The sequence below is a fragment of the Elgaria multicarinata genome, chromosome 2 (assembly GCF_023053635.1).
Source record: "Elgaria multicarinata webbii isolate HBS135686 ecotype San Diego chromosome 2, rElgMul1.1.pri, whole genome shotgun sequence".
NCBI lineage: Eukaryota > Metazoa > Chordata > Lepidosauria > Squamata > Anguidae > Elgaria > Elgaria multicarinata.
Window position 1 is genome coordinate 37649617 of NC_086172.1, and position 15745 is coordinate 37665361.

Below are 15745 nucleotides of genomic sequence, written 5' to 3' on the forward strand. Positions count from 1 at the left end.
CCCACCTCCTTCCCTCTTCCCCCACATTTTAAAGCCCGGCTTTTCCTAGAGCTACTTCTTTTCCTCCTCCACCACCACTGTTCCTGGTGACAATAAGCCTGCCCTGAGAGCAGGCTTGACTCACAAAGCCCAAGGTCCTCCCTCTGTCCCAGCCTTTGTGGTTTTCTTTCCTGCATGGCGCGGAGCTACGTGGGAGCTGCAGTTTAGTTCCCCAATAGCCTCAGACTATGCTCAAGCTTTGAACTTCGTTGAACTTTCAAAATTTTCTGCAAGTCTACACTGCTCAAGCTCCAGTTTAAAACTAAAATGAAATAACTGGGCATGTTTAGCCTTGAGAAGAGCAGACTGAGGGGAGGCACTCTTCAAGTACTTGAAAGGTTGTCCCCCAGAGGAAGGCCACGATTTCTTCTTGATCATCCCAGAGTGCAGTTCATGGACTAATGGACTCAAGTTACAGTAAGCCAGATTCCGGATGGACATCAGGAAAAATTTCTGACTGTGAGAGCAGTATGACAATGGAACCAATTACTCAGGGAGGTCGTAGGCTCTCTCACACGAGAGACAGCTACCTGTCAGGCATGCTTTAATGTGGATTCCTGCATTGAGCAGGAGGTTGGACTCAATGGACTTATAGTCTGTGATTCTATGAATGAGCAAAATCAGTCTAGCCTTACACTACCATATTCTTATAAAAGATTCACAGTACTCATTTGGCATGATGTGTGCATGAACATTTCAAACACCTTTGCCGTTCATGAATAATATACCTATCCCATGCTCTATGAAAGCCCTTCTTCCCTGACACACCATAATTCTACTGTACCCAAATAATGAATGGTGTTATTACATGCTCCAGCTCTGAAGTGTGAACCTCCCCCCCAAAAATAAATAAATATATCATTATGGCTGACAGCTTCTCGTCTATTTGAGAACCACACAATTGCTTTCAGTTTTTAAAAAAAGAAGCAGGAGGCAGCTCAAATATGACATCTAGTGCTGTACAAATTGAGACTGAAAGCCAAGCTCATTTTCTTGGAAACAAGCTTAATTGAACTCAGGAGAACATACTTCTGGGCAAACATGTATTGGATGGGGCTGCATGCCATGATGTGTCATGTTATGAGGTTCCTTGAAAAGAACTGCGACGTGGAAGCACACCAAGGAATCAGCAAGTTAAAAAACAGTAAGGAAGAGGAGGCAATTTAATCCTTCCTCTGAGGTTATTGTGTAATATTAAGAACCATAAAAGACAAGCACCAACGGTGGCGTTACACCCCCCAAGTCAGTTCCCTAATGTGTGTCTAGTATTTGAAAGTCTATTGTGTTTAGAATGTTGACCTGAGTGGGTGGAGACTGAATATCTTAGGAGGGGGGAGGAAGATATATAAGGGAATGACTGAGGTGATAACGGGGTATTTTTAAAAGTACTTTGGTTCGAGGGAGAATTAGAGGATCAGGGTAAAGAGGGTTGTCTTTTGAGTGTAGTGTGCAGATAGTCAGTGGGTGTATATTAAACAATCCTGATAATAAAGAAAGTTCAAGAGTGAAGGTGTGAGAGAAAGGAAAGTGTGTATGAGAAGAGAGAAAGGATTGGATGAGAGGTTTTAACAAAAGTCTGAAAAGTTTTATTATGAAACAAAGTTTGTGAACATTGAAATACATTTTTATTCAGTTTGTTTTACTACCACAAAAATCCCACGTGCCTCCTTGGCATTTATCATCTGCAGTTATATACATATAACACCCGTTCTGACATTAATTCACCATCAGCACATATAATTCACAGCACATTATTTTATTCCTGAAATTATTGTAAACAGCCTGTGTCGTGACACCAACCACCACAATGTGTCTGTTGGTGGGCTGTACTACTTCACACATAAGTGAAAAAATTAAATGCCCTCCTGGGTGTAGAAAACCAGCATATCAATCAAAAACTGTCCGCCACCAGGATTCTGAAGTGGTACAGCCCATCAACAGATACCTGACACAGATAGTCTGTTTATCTGTTAAACTCTTATTTAGACCCAGTAGTATGGTATGCACACACCCACACACACCCAGAACTTTGGTTTAGGGTTTCATGGAACATTTTCGTTATCTTGGTAGGGTAGACACATTTCCTAAAAACACAAATCCTCACTTTTGTTACCCTGTTCAAGGTTGGCTGTGTCAGCACCGTTTTCTTCTGGCAGGTGTTTCTTCTTCTTCCTGGACCAGTGAAATTATCCCAGCCAATCAGGGATCTTAGAATAAATATGATGTCATTAAGCCATATAACCAATCAGATTGTGTGACATGCTTCCATAATTTAGAGTGAAAATAATACTTTCTGGATCAGTCATGTGGACAATCCCAATCAATCAGGGATCATGTAGTGCTCTCCATTTCCAGGTGGTGGCACATCTGAGTGTGCTTTTTGCCACCCGGATAAGCTATGGCTTTGGCTCTTTGTTCACATCAGTCTTCTTCCTATGAAAAGTAACATCATCATGTAACCCAGAGTTGGGCAAACTGTGGCCCTCCAGAGGCTAATAGACTCTCAGTTCCTTTCAGAACCAGCCAGCATGGCCAATGGTTAGGAATATGATCCAAGTTAAAGTTCAACAAGAACTGGAGACCACAGGTTCCTTGCCCCTTGTTCTAAATTAGCATTGTCTGACCTCCATGTTATCATCACATAACCACATGTGTTTGCCTTCCAGATGTTTTGGTCTACAACTCTCATGATCTTTCACCCTTTGCTATGCTGACTGTAGGCCAAAACATCTGGAGGGTCACAAATTGCTCATCCCTGGGCTATGTGATGTCATCTCTGTGCCTGGGAAGAAGGTAGTGTTGAAGTTTTAAAAATGATACTAAAGAAGCTGTCAATCAGGGCTGTGAACAAGCCTGAACAAGGTAAGCCAGGGAGTTCTCAAGCCCTTCATTCTATATATTTTTATACATTCTTGTCATGGTGGGTGTTGAAGCCACACTACTGTAGATCCTAAGGCACTCTGGTTCCTCCATATGTGTACAAACAGGCCAAGAGAAATTTGCCAGTGCTGTGCTCTGCTACTGACCTTCATTCCACGGAATCTGTTTTCCTGATGTCTAAATGCAGCTTGGGAAATCAGCCTTGAAATGCTTCGTACCCAGAAGCCAGGCTCAGTTAGAAATTACCTCCATAGATATGATCCAAGCACAGAGCGAAACCCAATTTAAAGACCACTGTGGCAACAATAAAGTTAACCTATGCCAGAGACAGTTTTCAAGTCATTACACCAATGCCTGCAGGACAAGTGAAATGTTTTACACAGAAAGGCATTCATTGCTGCTATTCCTCCATTCGTATCCTAAGCCAAAAGGAAAAAGAAAGAAAAGGGTAGCTGTTTTCCACATAAATCTATTTAAGGGCCAGGGCGATAGGAAAACATCAGCTGAGCCATGCTGTGTCTAAATAGTAGCATGGGGGAAAACCCAGAAGCACTGGCGCAATAACGCAGTTGGGATTTAATCCTGACTTCATTGAAATAATTGTCAAAACTTGCATTGGACCCAGAAGTAATTGGCAGGAGAAAGGGATCAATTAAATACGTATTGGGAGTAATTTGCAGCACTCTAGGCAAGAAGATTTTTGACACAACCAGGTTGAGAACGATTGTCACTCTATGTAATGTTGTTTTGCCTGTAGTAAAACTCAAAATGATTTTGAAATGTCATTCTGGCATATTTGGAAGGAAAAATAGTCATGATTATGGTATTTTGGCACTGCCAGGCAGTAAAACCCTACCTGCGTCCAGGGCTTTAATATTGGTAATTTAACGCAGCTCAACAGTGAAATGAAGATGAAAGAGAGAAATCTAATAGAAAGTGTGAGCGAAAGTGCGCATAAAAAGTGGTGCTTCATAGGTCATGTAAGTTTCTCCATAGGAAAGGATACCTTGGAAATTCTTCAAATGCAGTATCATAGCCAAAACATCAGGGCAAAAAGAAAAGATGGATAAATCAAGATAGATACATAGGGTGGTAGTGATGATGATGATGATGATGATGATGATGATGATGATGATAATAATGATGATGATGCTGGTAGGTCAGATCCAGATTTAGAGTAGGCTCACTGAAACCAATGGAAAATTAGTCATGACAAACCTTAAGGCCCATTGATTTCAATAGGTCTACTCCAAGTATGACTAATTCTGGATTCAACCCAATAATAAGGGAAGGATTCAGGATCTACAATATGCAGCAATGATTTTCAGTGGGATTTAGGATAGAAAATGGAATGTAAAATAATAACAATTCAAGGCATTTTTGTGCAAAAGGCTGATAAGAATGCTTTTGTAAACCAGAAGTGGTTAAACAAGAGAGGGTTAATGGGCCAGATATAGCAAGGCATGTGTTGGCATGGGGATGAAATAGTTATCCATTTGCTCCTTCATGCAGGATGTTCTGAATACAAAAACCAATCAGAGAAGCGACAGAAATTTCGGGATGTTTTAAATAGGAAATTCAATCAGAGAAGGTGACAGATGCCAGATCTACACCAAGCAGGATACAAACTATGAAAGCTGTTTGAAAATGGTATGTGGAATGTGTCATGGGCCCAACAATTGTCAGTGCACTTCAATACCTAGGGTGACCCTATGAAAAGGAGGACAGGGCTCCTGTATCTTTAACAGTTGCATAGAAAAGGGAATTTCAGCAGGTGTCATTTGTATATATGGAGAACCTGGTGAAATTCCCTCTTCATAGAATCATAGAATAGCAGAGTTGGAAGGGGCCTACAAGGCCATCGAGTTCAACCCCCTGCTCAATGCAGGAATCCACCCTAAAGCATCCCTGACAGATGGTTGTCCAGCTGCCTCTAGAATGCCTCTAGTGTGCCTCTTGAATGCCTCACAACAGTTAAAGTGCAGGAGCTATACTAGAGTGACCAGATTTAAAAGAGGGCAGGGCATCTGCAGCTTTAACTGGTGTGCATCCAGTTCGGGTTAAATCATCTGAAGGAGAAGAATCTGAACGTGTTTTTGATTGTCCCAGTGTTGAAGGGCAGCAAATAGGCCGTGAGTACAGGATAGAACATGATAGCCAATCAAGAAGGGTAAAGTGCAACAGGAAAAAAGGGACACGGCAGAGACATCGGGGTGGGTGGGACACTGTGTATAGGTGTTTCTATGCAAATGCTAGAAGCCTCTGAGCCAAAATTGGAGAGCTTGGTTTCAAAGGAAAATAGTGTGCATTACAGAAACCTGGTGGAATGGAGAGAACCAATGGGATAGGGTCATCCCTGGATGCAAATTTTACAGGAAGGACAGGGAAGGGTGTACTAGGGGCGGTGTTGCTCTGTACATCAAAGAGGGCATTGTGTCAAGTAGACATTTACCTTAATGCTGTGAACCAGTGAGGCCTCCATGGGAACGTGCACTCTGGAGCTGTTCAAAGCTGCTAAATGAATGTTTTCCACAATACAGTGCTAGGGCACATGTCTTGTGCAATCAAAATCAAGCCACAAGCACCTACTCTATCATTTCCAGCATTGGTTAGCTTTGTATCTTCTCAGGGACCATGGTTGAACATAAACCAAACCATCTGCAAAGAAGGAGCAAAGAAATCATAATCAGTTGTAGATCACTGCTGATTGGATTTTTCATGGAAATCCTCTTGGTGATCTTGCTAGATCTGATTACAATGATGGCAATATTGTGTAGTGGGTGTGGGTGTGCGCGCACACGCACACACACACACATTATAGCAGAGATGACAGTTCTAAATAGGAGCCTGCGTGTCTGTTTTAGATATGTATAGGAGCTTATCCTTGACTTCACTAATAACACTTCTCCCCTTTATGTTTTAATGCAGAGCTGGGCAGATGTTTTGTACTTCAACTCCCAGAAGCCTTTGCCAGTATAGTCAATGGTCAGGAATGTTGGGAGTTAAAGTCTAAAACATCTGGAGGGCAACAGGTTGGGGAAGGCTGGTACAGACTGTGTAGCATCTGCCCACCCCTGTTTTAATGTATACATCCCCTCTCTCTTCAGTCCTTGTTTTTCCAGATCTGATCCAGGAAAACCATGTGTATAATGCTGTAGTTCCCTGATTATTGTAGCTAAAGTTTCCAACGGTTTTGAAGCATCATGCAGTAGTCTGTGCAGAATAACCCATTTAGGCCTCGAAAGGAATATTTAGTGCTCTGAGATTTAGAGTGTGCTCCCTGTCGAAAGTTTATAATGGTGCATTCCTATAACTATGTATTAGGCAAACATGCCCTGTGCGTAAGTTACAGTTTTAGTTAAAGGGGTTGTGGTTGTGGTTGTTAAAGCAGATTGACAATATTTCTAGGAGGGGTGGAATGCAGTATCTTGGAAGACAGGTTGACTAGCTGGCTGGAAAACTGAACAAGAGCACTTCATGCTGCAATAATTTGTTACAGCTCTCACTGCTGTATTACTGAAGCTAAGCAGGTAAATGGAAGATTGCTGGAAGTCCTGTGCAATGGTGTGATATACAGGTAGTAACCAAATCTGTGAAACTCTCTCTCTCTCTCCCCATGTGTGTATAATCTTCTAGAAAAGAAACCCACTGCATTTATGTAAGGAGTTTGAGTGCATAATGAGGCCATCAAAGCCAGCCAGTCCATGATTTTAAATTCTTGCCTAGGTGTCTTGCAAAACAAGGCTACACTGACATCTAGTGGAGATGTAGCTAATTTTTTGTGAGATTCCAAAGAAATGTATTTGTTTTGGGGAGAGAATGGGAGGAGATGGTTTTAGGAAGAAATCCACAGATAAATTGTTGTTCAGAGACAGATAAGCTTCCATATAGGACATGGAACTAAGTTTTTTTTTTTTAAAAAAAAATCCCACATCAGTGAGCCTATGTTGGACAGAGGAAGATGGGGTTTAAGATTCCCGCTCAGTTCACTGGGTGGCCTTGGATGTTAATTCCAAACATGGGTGGTCCCATGTCTATTAATTTATAAGTGAAATAGGGTCATGGAAAGATAAGATGGAGGTTTCTGCACACCCCTAAGTAGGCAGAAGAACGCTAGTTAGTAAATTAAAAGGAGAAAAAATGGAGATGGAGATGAGTGTGTGGAAAGAGTTTGACATGGATCTCCACTTAGTGGCTTTAAGCACCTACAGAACACGTAAGAGCAGCTGAGCCACAGAATGTTAAGGGTGTCAGTTGGAGGAGGGAAAATAATAGAGTGAATGGGGCCTTAGCTAGACCTAAGGTCTATCCCGGGATCGTCCTGGGGTCATCCCTGCCTGCTCCCAGGATCCCCTGTGTGTCATTTACATGAACAGGGATGACCCTGGGACAATCCCGGGATAAACCTTAGGTCTAGCTAAGGCCTTGGTCTGCTTGAATTCCTAATGGATTTTAATATTGGCAGAGGGTCAGGCAGATTCGCATAATAAGATTAAAACTTCTTGTCCCACAACCTGTTTGACACTTTCCCCTTTCCATACTCCAGAGATCTGTCTGTCTGTCTGACAGAGAGAGAGAGAGAGAGAGAGAGAGAGAGAGAGAGAGGCAGGCAGGCAGGCAGGCAGGCAGGCAATAAAGAGACCAGGGCCAGATCTACACCAAGCAGGATATAACATTTTGAAAACGTTTTGAAAATGGTATATTGAAAGTGTCCTAGGCCTGAACAGTTGCCAAAACCATTATAAACCATTATAAAGCAGTAGTGTAGATCCTCTCCAGATCACACTACACTTGATCTTAGCCTTGTCATAATGGGGAAAGGTTTCAGGAGGGTGGGAATAATAAAAAAAAGTGCCCCTTTCCTCACCTGAAACTTCACCCCTTTTCTGGTAATCCCAACATAAGACACCTGTTTCAGGCTGGCTGAACCTTCAGCTTCTATTAGGAGTCAGATTTTTCAAAGTTGGTAAACTGCACCCCACAGACTCACACAGATTCTGCATTCCAAGCAAACTTACAAGTTTTATTCAAACAAAGGCCTGGTTCAGACAACACACTAAACCATGCTGCTTAACCACAAAATGGATGCATTCCATTAATCATCTTGTGGTTAAGCAGTATGGTTTAGCGTGTTGTCTGAACCAGGCCAGAGCCTTTGTACTGAACTCTCTCAGGATGTGGCCTGTCTCTTTTCAGGCCAGAAGCAATAAGCATTGGACTTCCTGGTTCCACTAAGGCTGAATCCAGCAGTTCTTTCATATTGTTACATAGGGTGACCATATGAAAAGGAGGACCTGGCTCCTGTATCTTTAACAGTTGCATAGAAAAGGGAATTTCAGCAGGTGTCATTTCTATATATAGGGAACCTGGTGAAATTCCCTCTTCATCACAACAGTTAAAGCTGCAGGAGCTATACTAGAGTGATCAGGTTTAAAAGAGGGCAGGGCACCTGCAGCTTTAACTGTTAGAAATGTAATAATAAATAAATAAATAAATTGTGATGAAGAGGGAATTTCACCAGGTTCTCCATATATACAAATGACACCTGCTAAAATTCCCTTTTCAATACAACTGTTAAAGATACAGGAGCCCTGCCCTCCTTTTCATATGGTCACCCTAGCCAATCCTTGTTTTGCTTCCTGACTTTGCCCCCCACTGACTTACTATGATCTAAGGTGACTATATGGAAAGGAGGACAAGGCTCCTGTATCTTTAACTGTTGTGTAGAAAGAGGAATTTCAGCAGGTGCCATTTGTACGCATGCAGCACCTGGTGAAATTCCCTCTTCATCACAACTTTTAAAGCTGCAGAAGCCCTGCCCTCTTGACCAGATACAAAAGAAGGCAGGGCTCCTGCAGCTTTAACTGTTGTGATAAAGAGGGAATTTCACCAGGTGCTGCATGCATACAAATGACACCTGCTGAAATTCCCTTTTCTCTAGGACTGTTAAAGATACAGGAGCCCTGTCCTCATTTTCATATGGTCATCCTAGTTGTAGGTCCCCAAAATGAAACAGGACGCATGGAACTTGTCGTGTTTTCTGGGCCTGGGAGAACACAGGGATACAGAAGTATATCCCTTTGCAAAGTGAAAGAAAGCAATGTTTTAAAACCAAAATGGTCCAACAGATAACAGTTCTCTGTGTGTTCTAGGACATATGGAATACTGAAGACAGTTGAGCCATGGAATGCTGAGGGTTTCTGGGAAAAGGATGTCTAGTGACAGGGAGGAATATAGGGCCAGAGCCTCCCAAAATGTTAATTCTCCCAATATGAAATGTATTTGAATCCTCAAATTCCTATCATTTCAGTAACTTAAAACCTTTGTGTGTGCGTTTTAAGAAATAGTGTAGGCATCTAAAAAGAGGGGTAGGGCAAATTAATTGGTCATAACAAAGAAATGTAAACACAGATAACAAATAAAAATATAAAGGTGTGAATGAACTTAAATGTCTCACTTTAAAAGTCACAGGAATTCCAGTAACTGTGCAGTGCTCAGAACAAACTAGGAAGAACAGCCAATATTTGTCAATTGCAGAGTCAAAATACTGCAACCTTCACAGCGGTTATTGGGCCAGTTCGTACAACATGGCAGCCCACTGTAGGTTAATTTACCCACGAAGGGTTGTAGCATGTGCCAGCTGCCATTGTGAATATGCAAGCCCTGGTTGGGGTTTGCCATGGCTTCTCATGTCATCTGAACCTGGGTGGTAGGGTTAGCGTTAAACAACCCTTTCATACTCCGAAAACAAACAATGTGTTATGCAAGGGTTGTTTAGCCTTCAAATAACCCCTGCTGGCTGGGTTCAGATGACTTGACAAGCCATGGCCACAGCAAATCCCAGCTGGGGCTTGTACATTTGTAATGGTGGATGGCGCATGTCGTCGTGCCCTGAGGATTAATTAACCCACAGTGGGCTGTCATGTCAAGCAAGCAAAGTTGCTGATGCCCTTCCTCGTGGGTGCTTGTTAAGCACCATTAATGCCCCCTTCTGTGTACCTATGACAATACAAAACAGGAGAAAGTATAAGACATATTTGGTGTCTGCATCAAATGGTCTTTCTAACAGAATACATCTGAACTCCATGCAACTGTAAAATGAAGTAGGAGTATGTGTGTTTGGAGAAATAGGACTAATCCATGCACCTAATATGCATATTGTGTGATACGGACTATGGCCCGGAATAGTTATTGGAACATGGTTCCCGTGGAAGTTTTGGAGCTTATTATATCAGTCCTGTCTAGTAAAGTGTGACTGGAATGGGTATTGGAATGTGGTTCCTGTGCACGTTATTGCATCAGTCCCTTGTGTGACTGAGAAATTTGGTTAAATTGGCTTACTTGGAAGTTGTCGTTCTGTGCTGTCTGGTGTAATATGGACTATGGCCCAGAATAAGTTTTGGATCTTATTATCATCTAGTAATTTTGTATTTGTGTTTTTAACCTGTTGGTTGTTTTATTATGGTTTTAATTTTTGTGAACCGCCCAGAGAGCTTTGGCTATTGGGTGGTATAAATATGTAATAAATAAATAAATAGTAATGCATGAGTGGCAAGTTTGGTTGAGTTGGCTCAGTTGAAAGTTGCTGTTCCAGCCTGTTTTGTGCAATATGAGCCATGATCCAGAACAGCTATTGAAACATGGTTTCCAGGGCAGTTTTGGAGCTTATTATATCAGTCCCATCTAGTAATGTGTGACTGGGGAATTTGGTTGAGTTGGCTCACTTACACTTGAGTTGTAAGGTATGCATCAGGACAACAGTAGGTAATTTATATAGATAAAGAGGTACAATTCTATAAATTATAAGACAAATGCACTTCTACCACAACTAGCTACTTTTGCCTGCTGAAAAGCTCTAGTGGAACGGCTCTGTTCAACCTGTGTTGACTGACCTCATTTCCCTTCTTCCTTATCGTTTACAGGTTCCTCTGATAAATAAGACATGAAGAATTCATTATTTATTTACTTTCTTATGTCCGGTTCATGCATTTTAGGATAAAGATTTCCCACAGAACTCAAGTTTTCTTTTCCGTCGAAGGGATGGTTATGAAAACTAAGCCATGGTGACAGTAAGAGATCAGAACTTTTAAATTCAGAGAGGAGATGTTTGACTATGGCGGGGGGAATCATTTGGTTCCTATTTTAATACAGACCTACCTACTTCATACTTCCTGAATCAATATGTGAACCAAGGCCTTAGCTAGACCTAAGGTTTATCCCGGGATCGTCCCAGCGTTGTCCCTGCCTGCTCCCGGGATATCCTGTGTGCCATTTACATGAACAGGGATGACCCCGGGACGATCCTGGGATGAACCTTAGGTATAGCTAAGGCCCAAGATACAGCTATCCTTTGGTATTCATGAAATTTTGTAATATGGTATCCAATAAAAAGTGCATACAAAAATTATAGGTGAAGGAGAAGTGCGCACAAAAAGGTATATATTAGGGAAAATAACATCCCAAAAATGCATCATATAAGGGAAACCTTGGGAAAATGTGGATATTATGAGAAATGCACATGAAAATATGCACATATGTTCATTCAAACTTTTAAATATATACCAATTGATACGGAACTGGGATGAACAAAGGTAAGATTGGGAAAAGGTGAAACTGATAGACATTTTTTTTTAAAAAATTGTCCATCTCTCCCTCGACGTGGGATATGATTTTGACATGGGGATGGGGATACATTTAAACAAGAACATTTCTCACATAAAATCTGAGGTGGTACAGTTATTTGAGAAGACTGTACCATCTCAGATAACACAAGGCTGAATCTAGGCCCCAGTGATTTCATAAATAGTGAGCATTTAACATTGCGTTGAGAGATATAGAGTTTGGGAAGCAGTTGTGCTTTCTGAGTACATTTTAGAGACATTAACCATTTATGGCTTTGAACCAGCGTAATCTTAAAACAGGGCTAATAGTGTGGTGTAATGGTTGGAGTGTTGGACTGGGAAGATCCAGGTTCAAGTTCCCATTCAACCACGAAGCTCTCTGTGTAACTTCGGGCCAGTCACCCTCATCTAACATACCTCGTTGTCAGATTAATACGAAGAGGATCATATATGTCACCTTGAGACAGGATATAAATGTAACAAGCAAACAAACAAACATGGACATATGAAGTACTCTAGAACCAGCCCTATCATCAGGCAAAGAATGATCATCACCTCAGGAAGCAGATACCAGTGTGTTGCAAGATGATGTTGAACAGAATTATGTGCGCGTTCAGTCTGTCCCTTTATCTCTTAAAACTAGTCTTCTGCCACCAGATACAATGGAGGTAGGGTGACCACATGAAAAGGAGGACAGGGCTCCTGTATCTTTAACAGTTGTATTGAAAAGGGAATTGCAGCAGGTGTCATTTGTATGCATGCAGCACCTGGTGAAATTCCTTCTTCATCCCAACAGTTAAAGCTGCAGGAGCCCTGCCCTCTTTAGCTAGAATGACCAGAAACAAAAGAGGGCAGGTTTCCTGCACTTTAACTGTTGTGCTGAAGAGGGAATTTCATCAGGGTCTACATGCATACAAATGACACCAGCTGAAATTCCTTTTTCTTTAAAACTGTTAAAGATACAAGAGCCCTGTCCTCCTTTCCATATGGTCACCCTAATGGAGGATGCAGTTCCACTGCCAGTGCTGAAGCAACGTTCATGGTTGATTTCTGGTTGACGTCTGTACATGCAATTGGAGGGGAGCCATCTTGTCCTTCTCTTCAGGCAGCAAAATGTCTTGAGATGACCTTGAAGTAGCCCAACGCTAAGTCATACTATTGGATCATTTAACCCAGTGCCATTTTCATTTGAGTGATAGTGGCTATCATTTCCTGTTACTCTGGCCATGCCTTCAAATAGCAGTACTCTCTCTCTCTCTCTCTCTCTCTCTCTCTCTCTCTCTCTCTCTCTCTGTGTTTATTACTGGGATCCCCTGGGAAACAGTATTTAGATTTTGCATTGTACATGCAGAAATGCCACAGCTTAAATTTATTTATTGTCTTTGTTCTCCATCACATGCCTAGCAGGTCCACAGAGCTTTAAAAAGAGGGATTGCTGTGGTATGCAAAAACAATGGTGGGTGATCACAAATAGCACAAGGCCCATCCATATAGTGCAACAAACAGCCCAGTTAATACTGGAGGAACTACAACATTTAATGGAAATGCGCATATTCCCATGCTACTCTTGACACTGAGGCTTCCTGAGTATGAAAACTGAAATAAAGGACAGGCAACCTCTCCTGTATAATTATCTTAGGCCTGACCTACACTTGCAGCAGAATGAAGTGGTAGGAGTCTTGCTCATCCCAGAGTGCAGGACACGGAATAATGGGCTCAAGTTTCAGGAAGCCACTTTCCAGCTGGAAATCAGGAAAAAAAATTGACTGTTAGACCAGTACAACAATGGAACCAGTTACCTAGGGAGGTTGTGGGCTCTCCCACACTAGAGGCATTCAAGAGGCAGCTGGACAACCATCTGTCAAGGATGCTTTAGGATGGATTCCTGCATTGAGTAGGGGGTTGGACTCAATGGCCTTATAGGCCCCTTCCAACTTTACTGTTCAATGATTCTATTATACTTTACCCTTTTGGTCCGCAGCCATAGGAATCAGTTTTATGCTCCCTGTACTCTTTTTAAAATCCAACAGAGTAGCCCAAAGAGTTTGGCTAAAATGTCTCAGCCTGGTATGCAGGGAGATAACCATAAGGTCAATTCTTCTGGTTCTGGTTCAATAGGGGATTTCATTAGCAAAGGGTGGCCTCCACGAGACAATCTACTTGAATGGGCAAGGCCACTGAGGGGCTCACAACCCAGCTGGGACAGTATTAGTAGTGCTGATTTATGAAGCACTGTAGTGATGCTGAGCCAGTGGGGAAGAGATATGCACAATTGTACATGGATATGTACAAGAAAGCATTGCTGTAATCATGCAAATTGTAGTGACATGGCCTCAGGCCACCTTTACCTGCTTCCATGCCAGCCAGGTCACAGGGCTACTAGTGACCTGTTTGTTCTCACAGGCTATTGTGTGGTGGCTATCAGCAGTATGAACTGCCCCCCAAATCTGATTTATTCAAATCTCCCAATTAGGCTGACAGCCAGTGTGGTGTAGTGGCTAAAGTGTTGGACTGGGAGTCTGGAGATCTGGTTTCTAGTCCCCACTCAGCCATGGAAACCCACTGGGTAATTTTGGGCCAGTCACAGGCTCTCAGCACAACCTACCTCACAAGGTTGTTGTTGTGAGGATAACATGGAGAGGAGGAGAACTATGTACACGGCTTTGGGTTCCTTGGAGGAAAGAAAGCAGGATATAAATGCAGTTCATAAGTAAATAAATAAATAATAAAATTCATTGTGTAATTGAGGGGCCATAGCTCAGATGGAGGGCCATAGCCTAAGGGAGGTTCTGTAGCTCAGTGGTAGAGCACTTGCTTTGCATATAGAAGGTCTCAGGTTCGATCCCTGTCTTCGCCAGGTAGGGCTGGAAAAACTGCCTGAAGCCCTGGCAAGCTGCTGCCAGTCAGTGTCAACAATATTGGGCTAGATAGACCAGGGTCTGTCTCAGTATAAATCAGCTTCCTAGGTTCCTACTGTGACTTTCCATGTAGCTCCTCACTGACTCATGTCAGTAGTGTCAATATTTCTGTGATCATTCAATTACCTAAATACTGTAGGCATTTCCTAGGCTTTGGACCACTTCTTACCTCATTTCCTGTCACCCTAGAGGCAGAACAAGAGTTACATGACCATTGGTTTGGACTTGATATTTAAAAAGAGGGCACCGGGACCCTCTGAGTGAAGTCAGAGCCCAGAGACCACCACAGAAACAGGCACACATTCCCATGTAACAACTATTTGATTTATTTAACAATACAAATTTCTTTCTACCGCATGGTGTAAGCAGAGAAAAGTTGAGAAACAAAATTAAGGTTTGTTTTTTTTAAAGTTTAAATGTATACACAAAAAACCCCAACCTCTTACTTCAGTAAATATAAAATTTACAGACAAAAAAAAACTACATTAAAAAAACAACAAGGCTGTGACAAACCAATGACAGGAAGGGAACTCAGCATCAATAATCATTTTTTTTAGTAAAGGAAACGGGCAATATTGAGAAGGCAATCTGAAATTTGAGGTGCAATAGGAAACTTTAGTACATTAAAAACAAGAATAAGGTTTTAATTATACTATATATTTTGAGATATAAATATTTGAAAGCTTTGCAGGTCACATATTTAATATGTGAAATATACATTTTGCCCCTTACTGTAAATTCATGGGACTGTTGTACATACAAAGTATGGTTGTATTTTGCTGGCATACGGGAACCAGCAAAGTCTTTGGAGTCTCTCCCCATGCTCTAGTTACCTGGAAGTTGTCGTTTCTTAATTCTCATAAATTATAAGGTGAATCTACAAAGCCTCCACGTCATGTAAACTCCATCGATTTTAGTGCGGCCCACTAAAATTAATGAAGGGTGCCTGGTAGAAGTGTCCTACTGATTTCACCCTATAATGTTTTTTCTAAGTAGACCCACATGCTCTCTTATTACAAAACTAGATGTAGGCCCAAGTTCTCGCGGAGGTACTAAAGCTGTTTGTGCTGCAGACTACAGGTTGGATCTCATAAGACTGAGTGACTCTCCATACAAAATAACAACAGCAACACACAAGTTCCTGTGCACAGGAAACTAGCATGTCAGGAATAAGGCTAGGATAGAACCCTTCTCTGTGACATCTAGTTTTAGCTGTAGAAGGAATTTTCTTTTGCGTATGAAAGGGGCTTTTAAATCACGAGAGCCTTTTTCTGAGTCTGAGGCGAT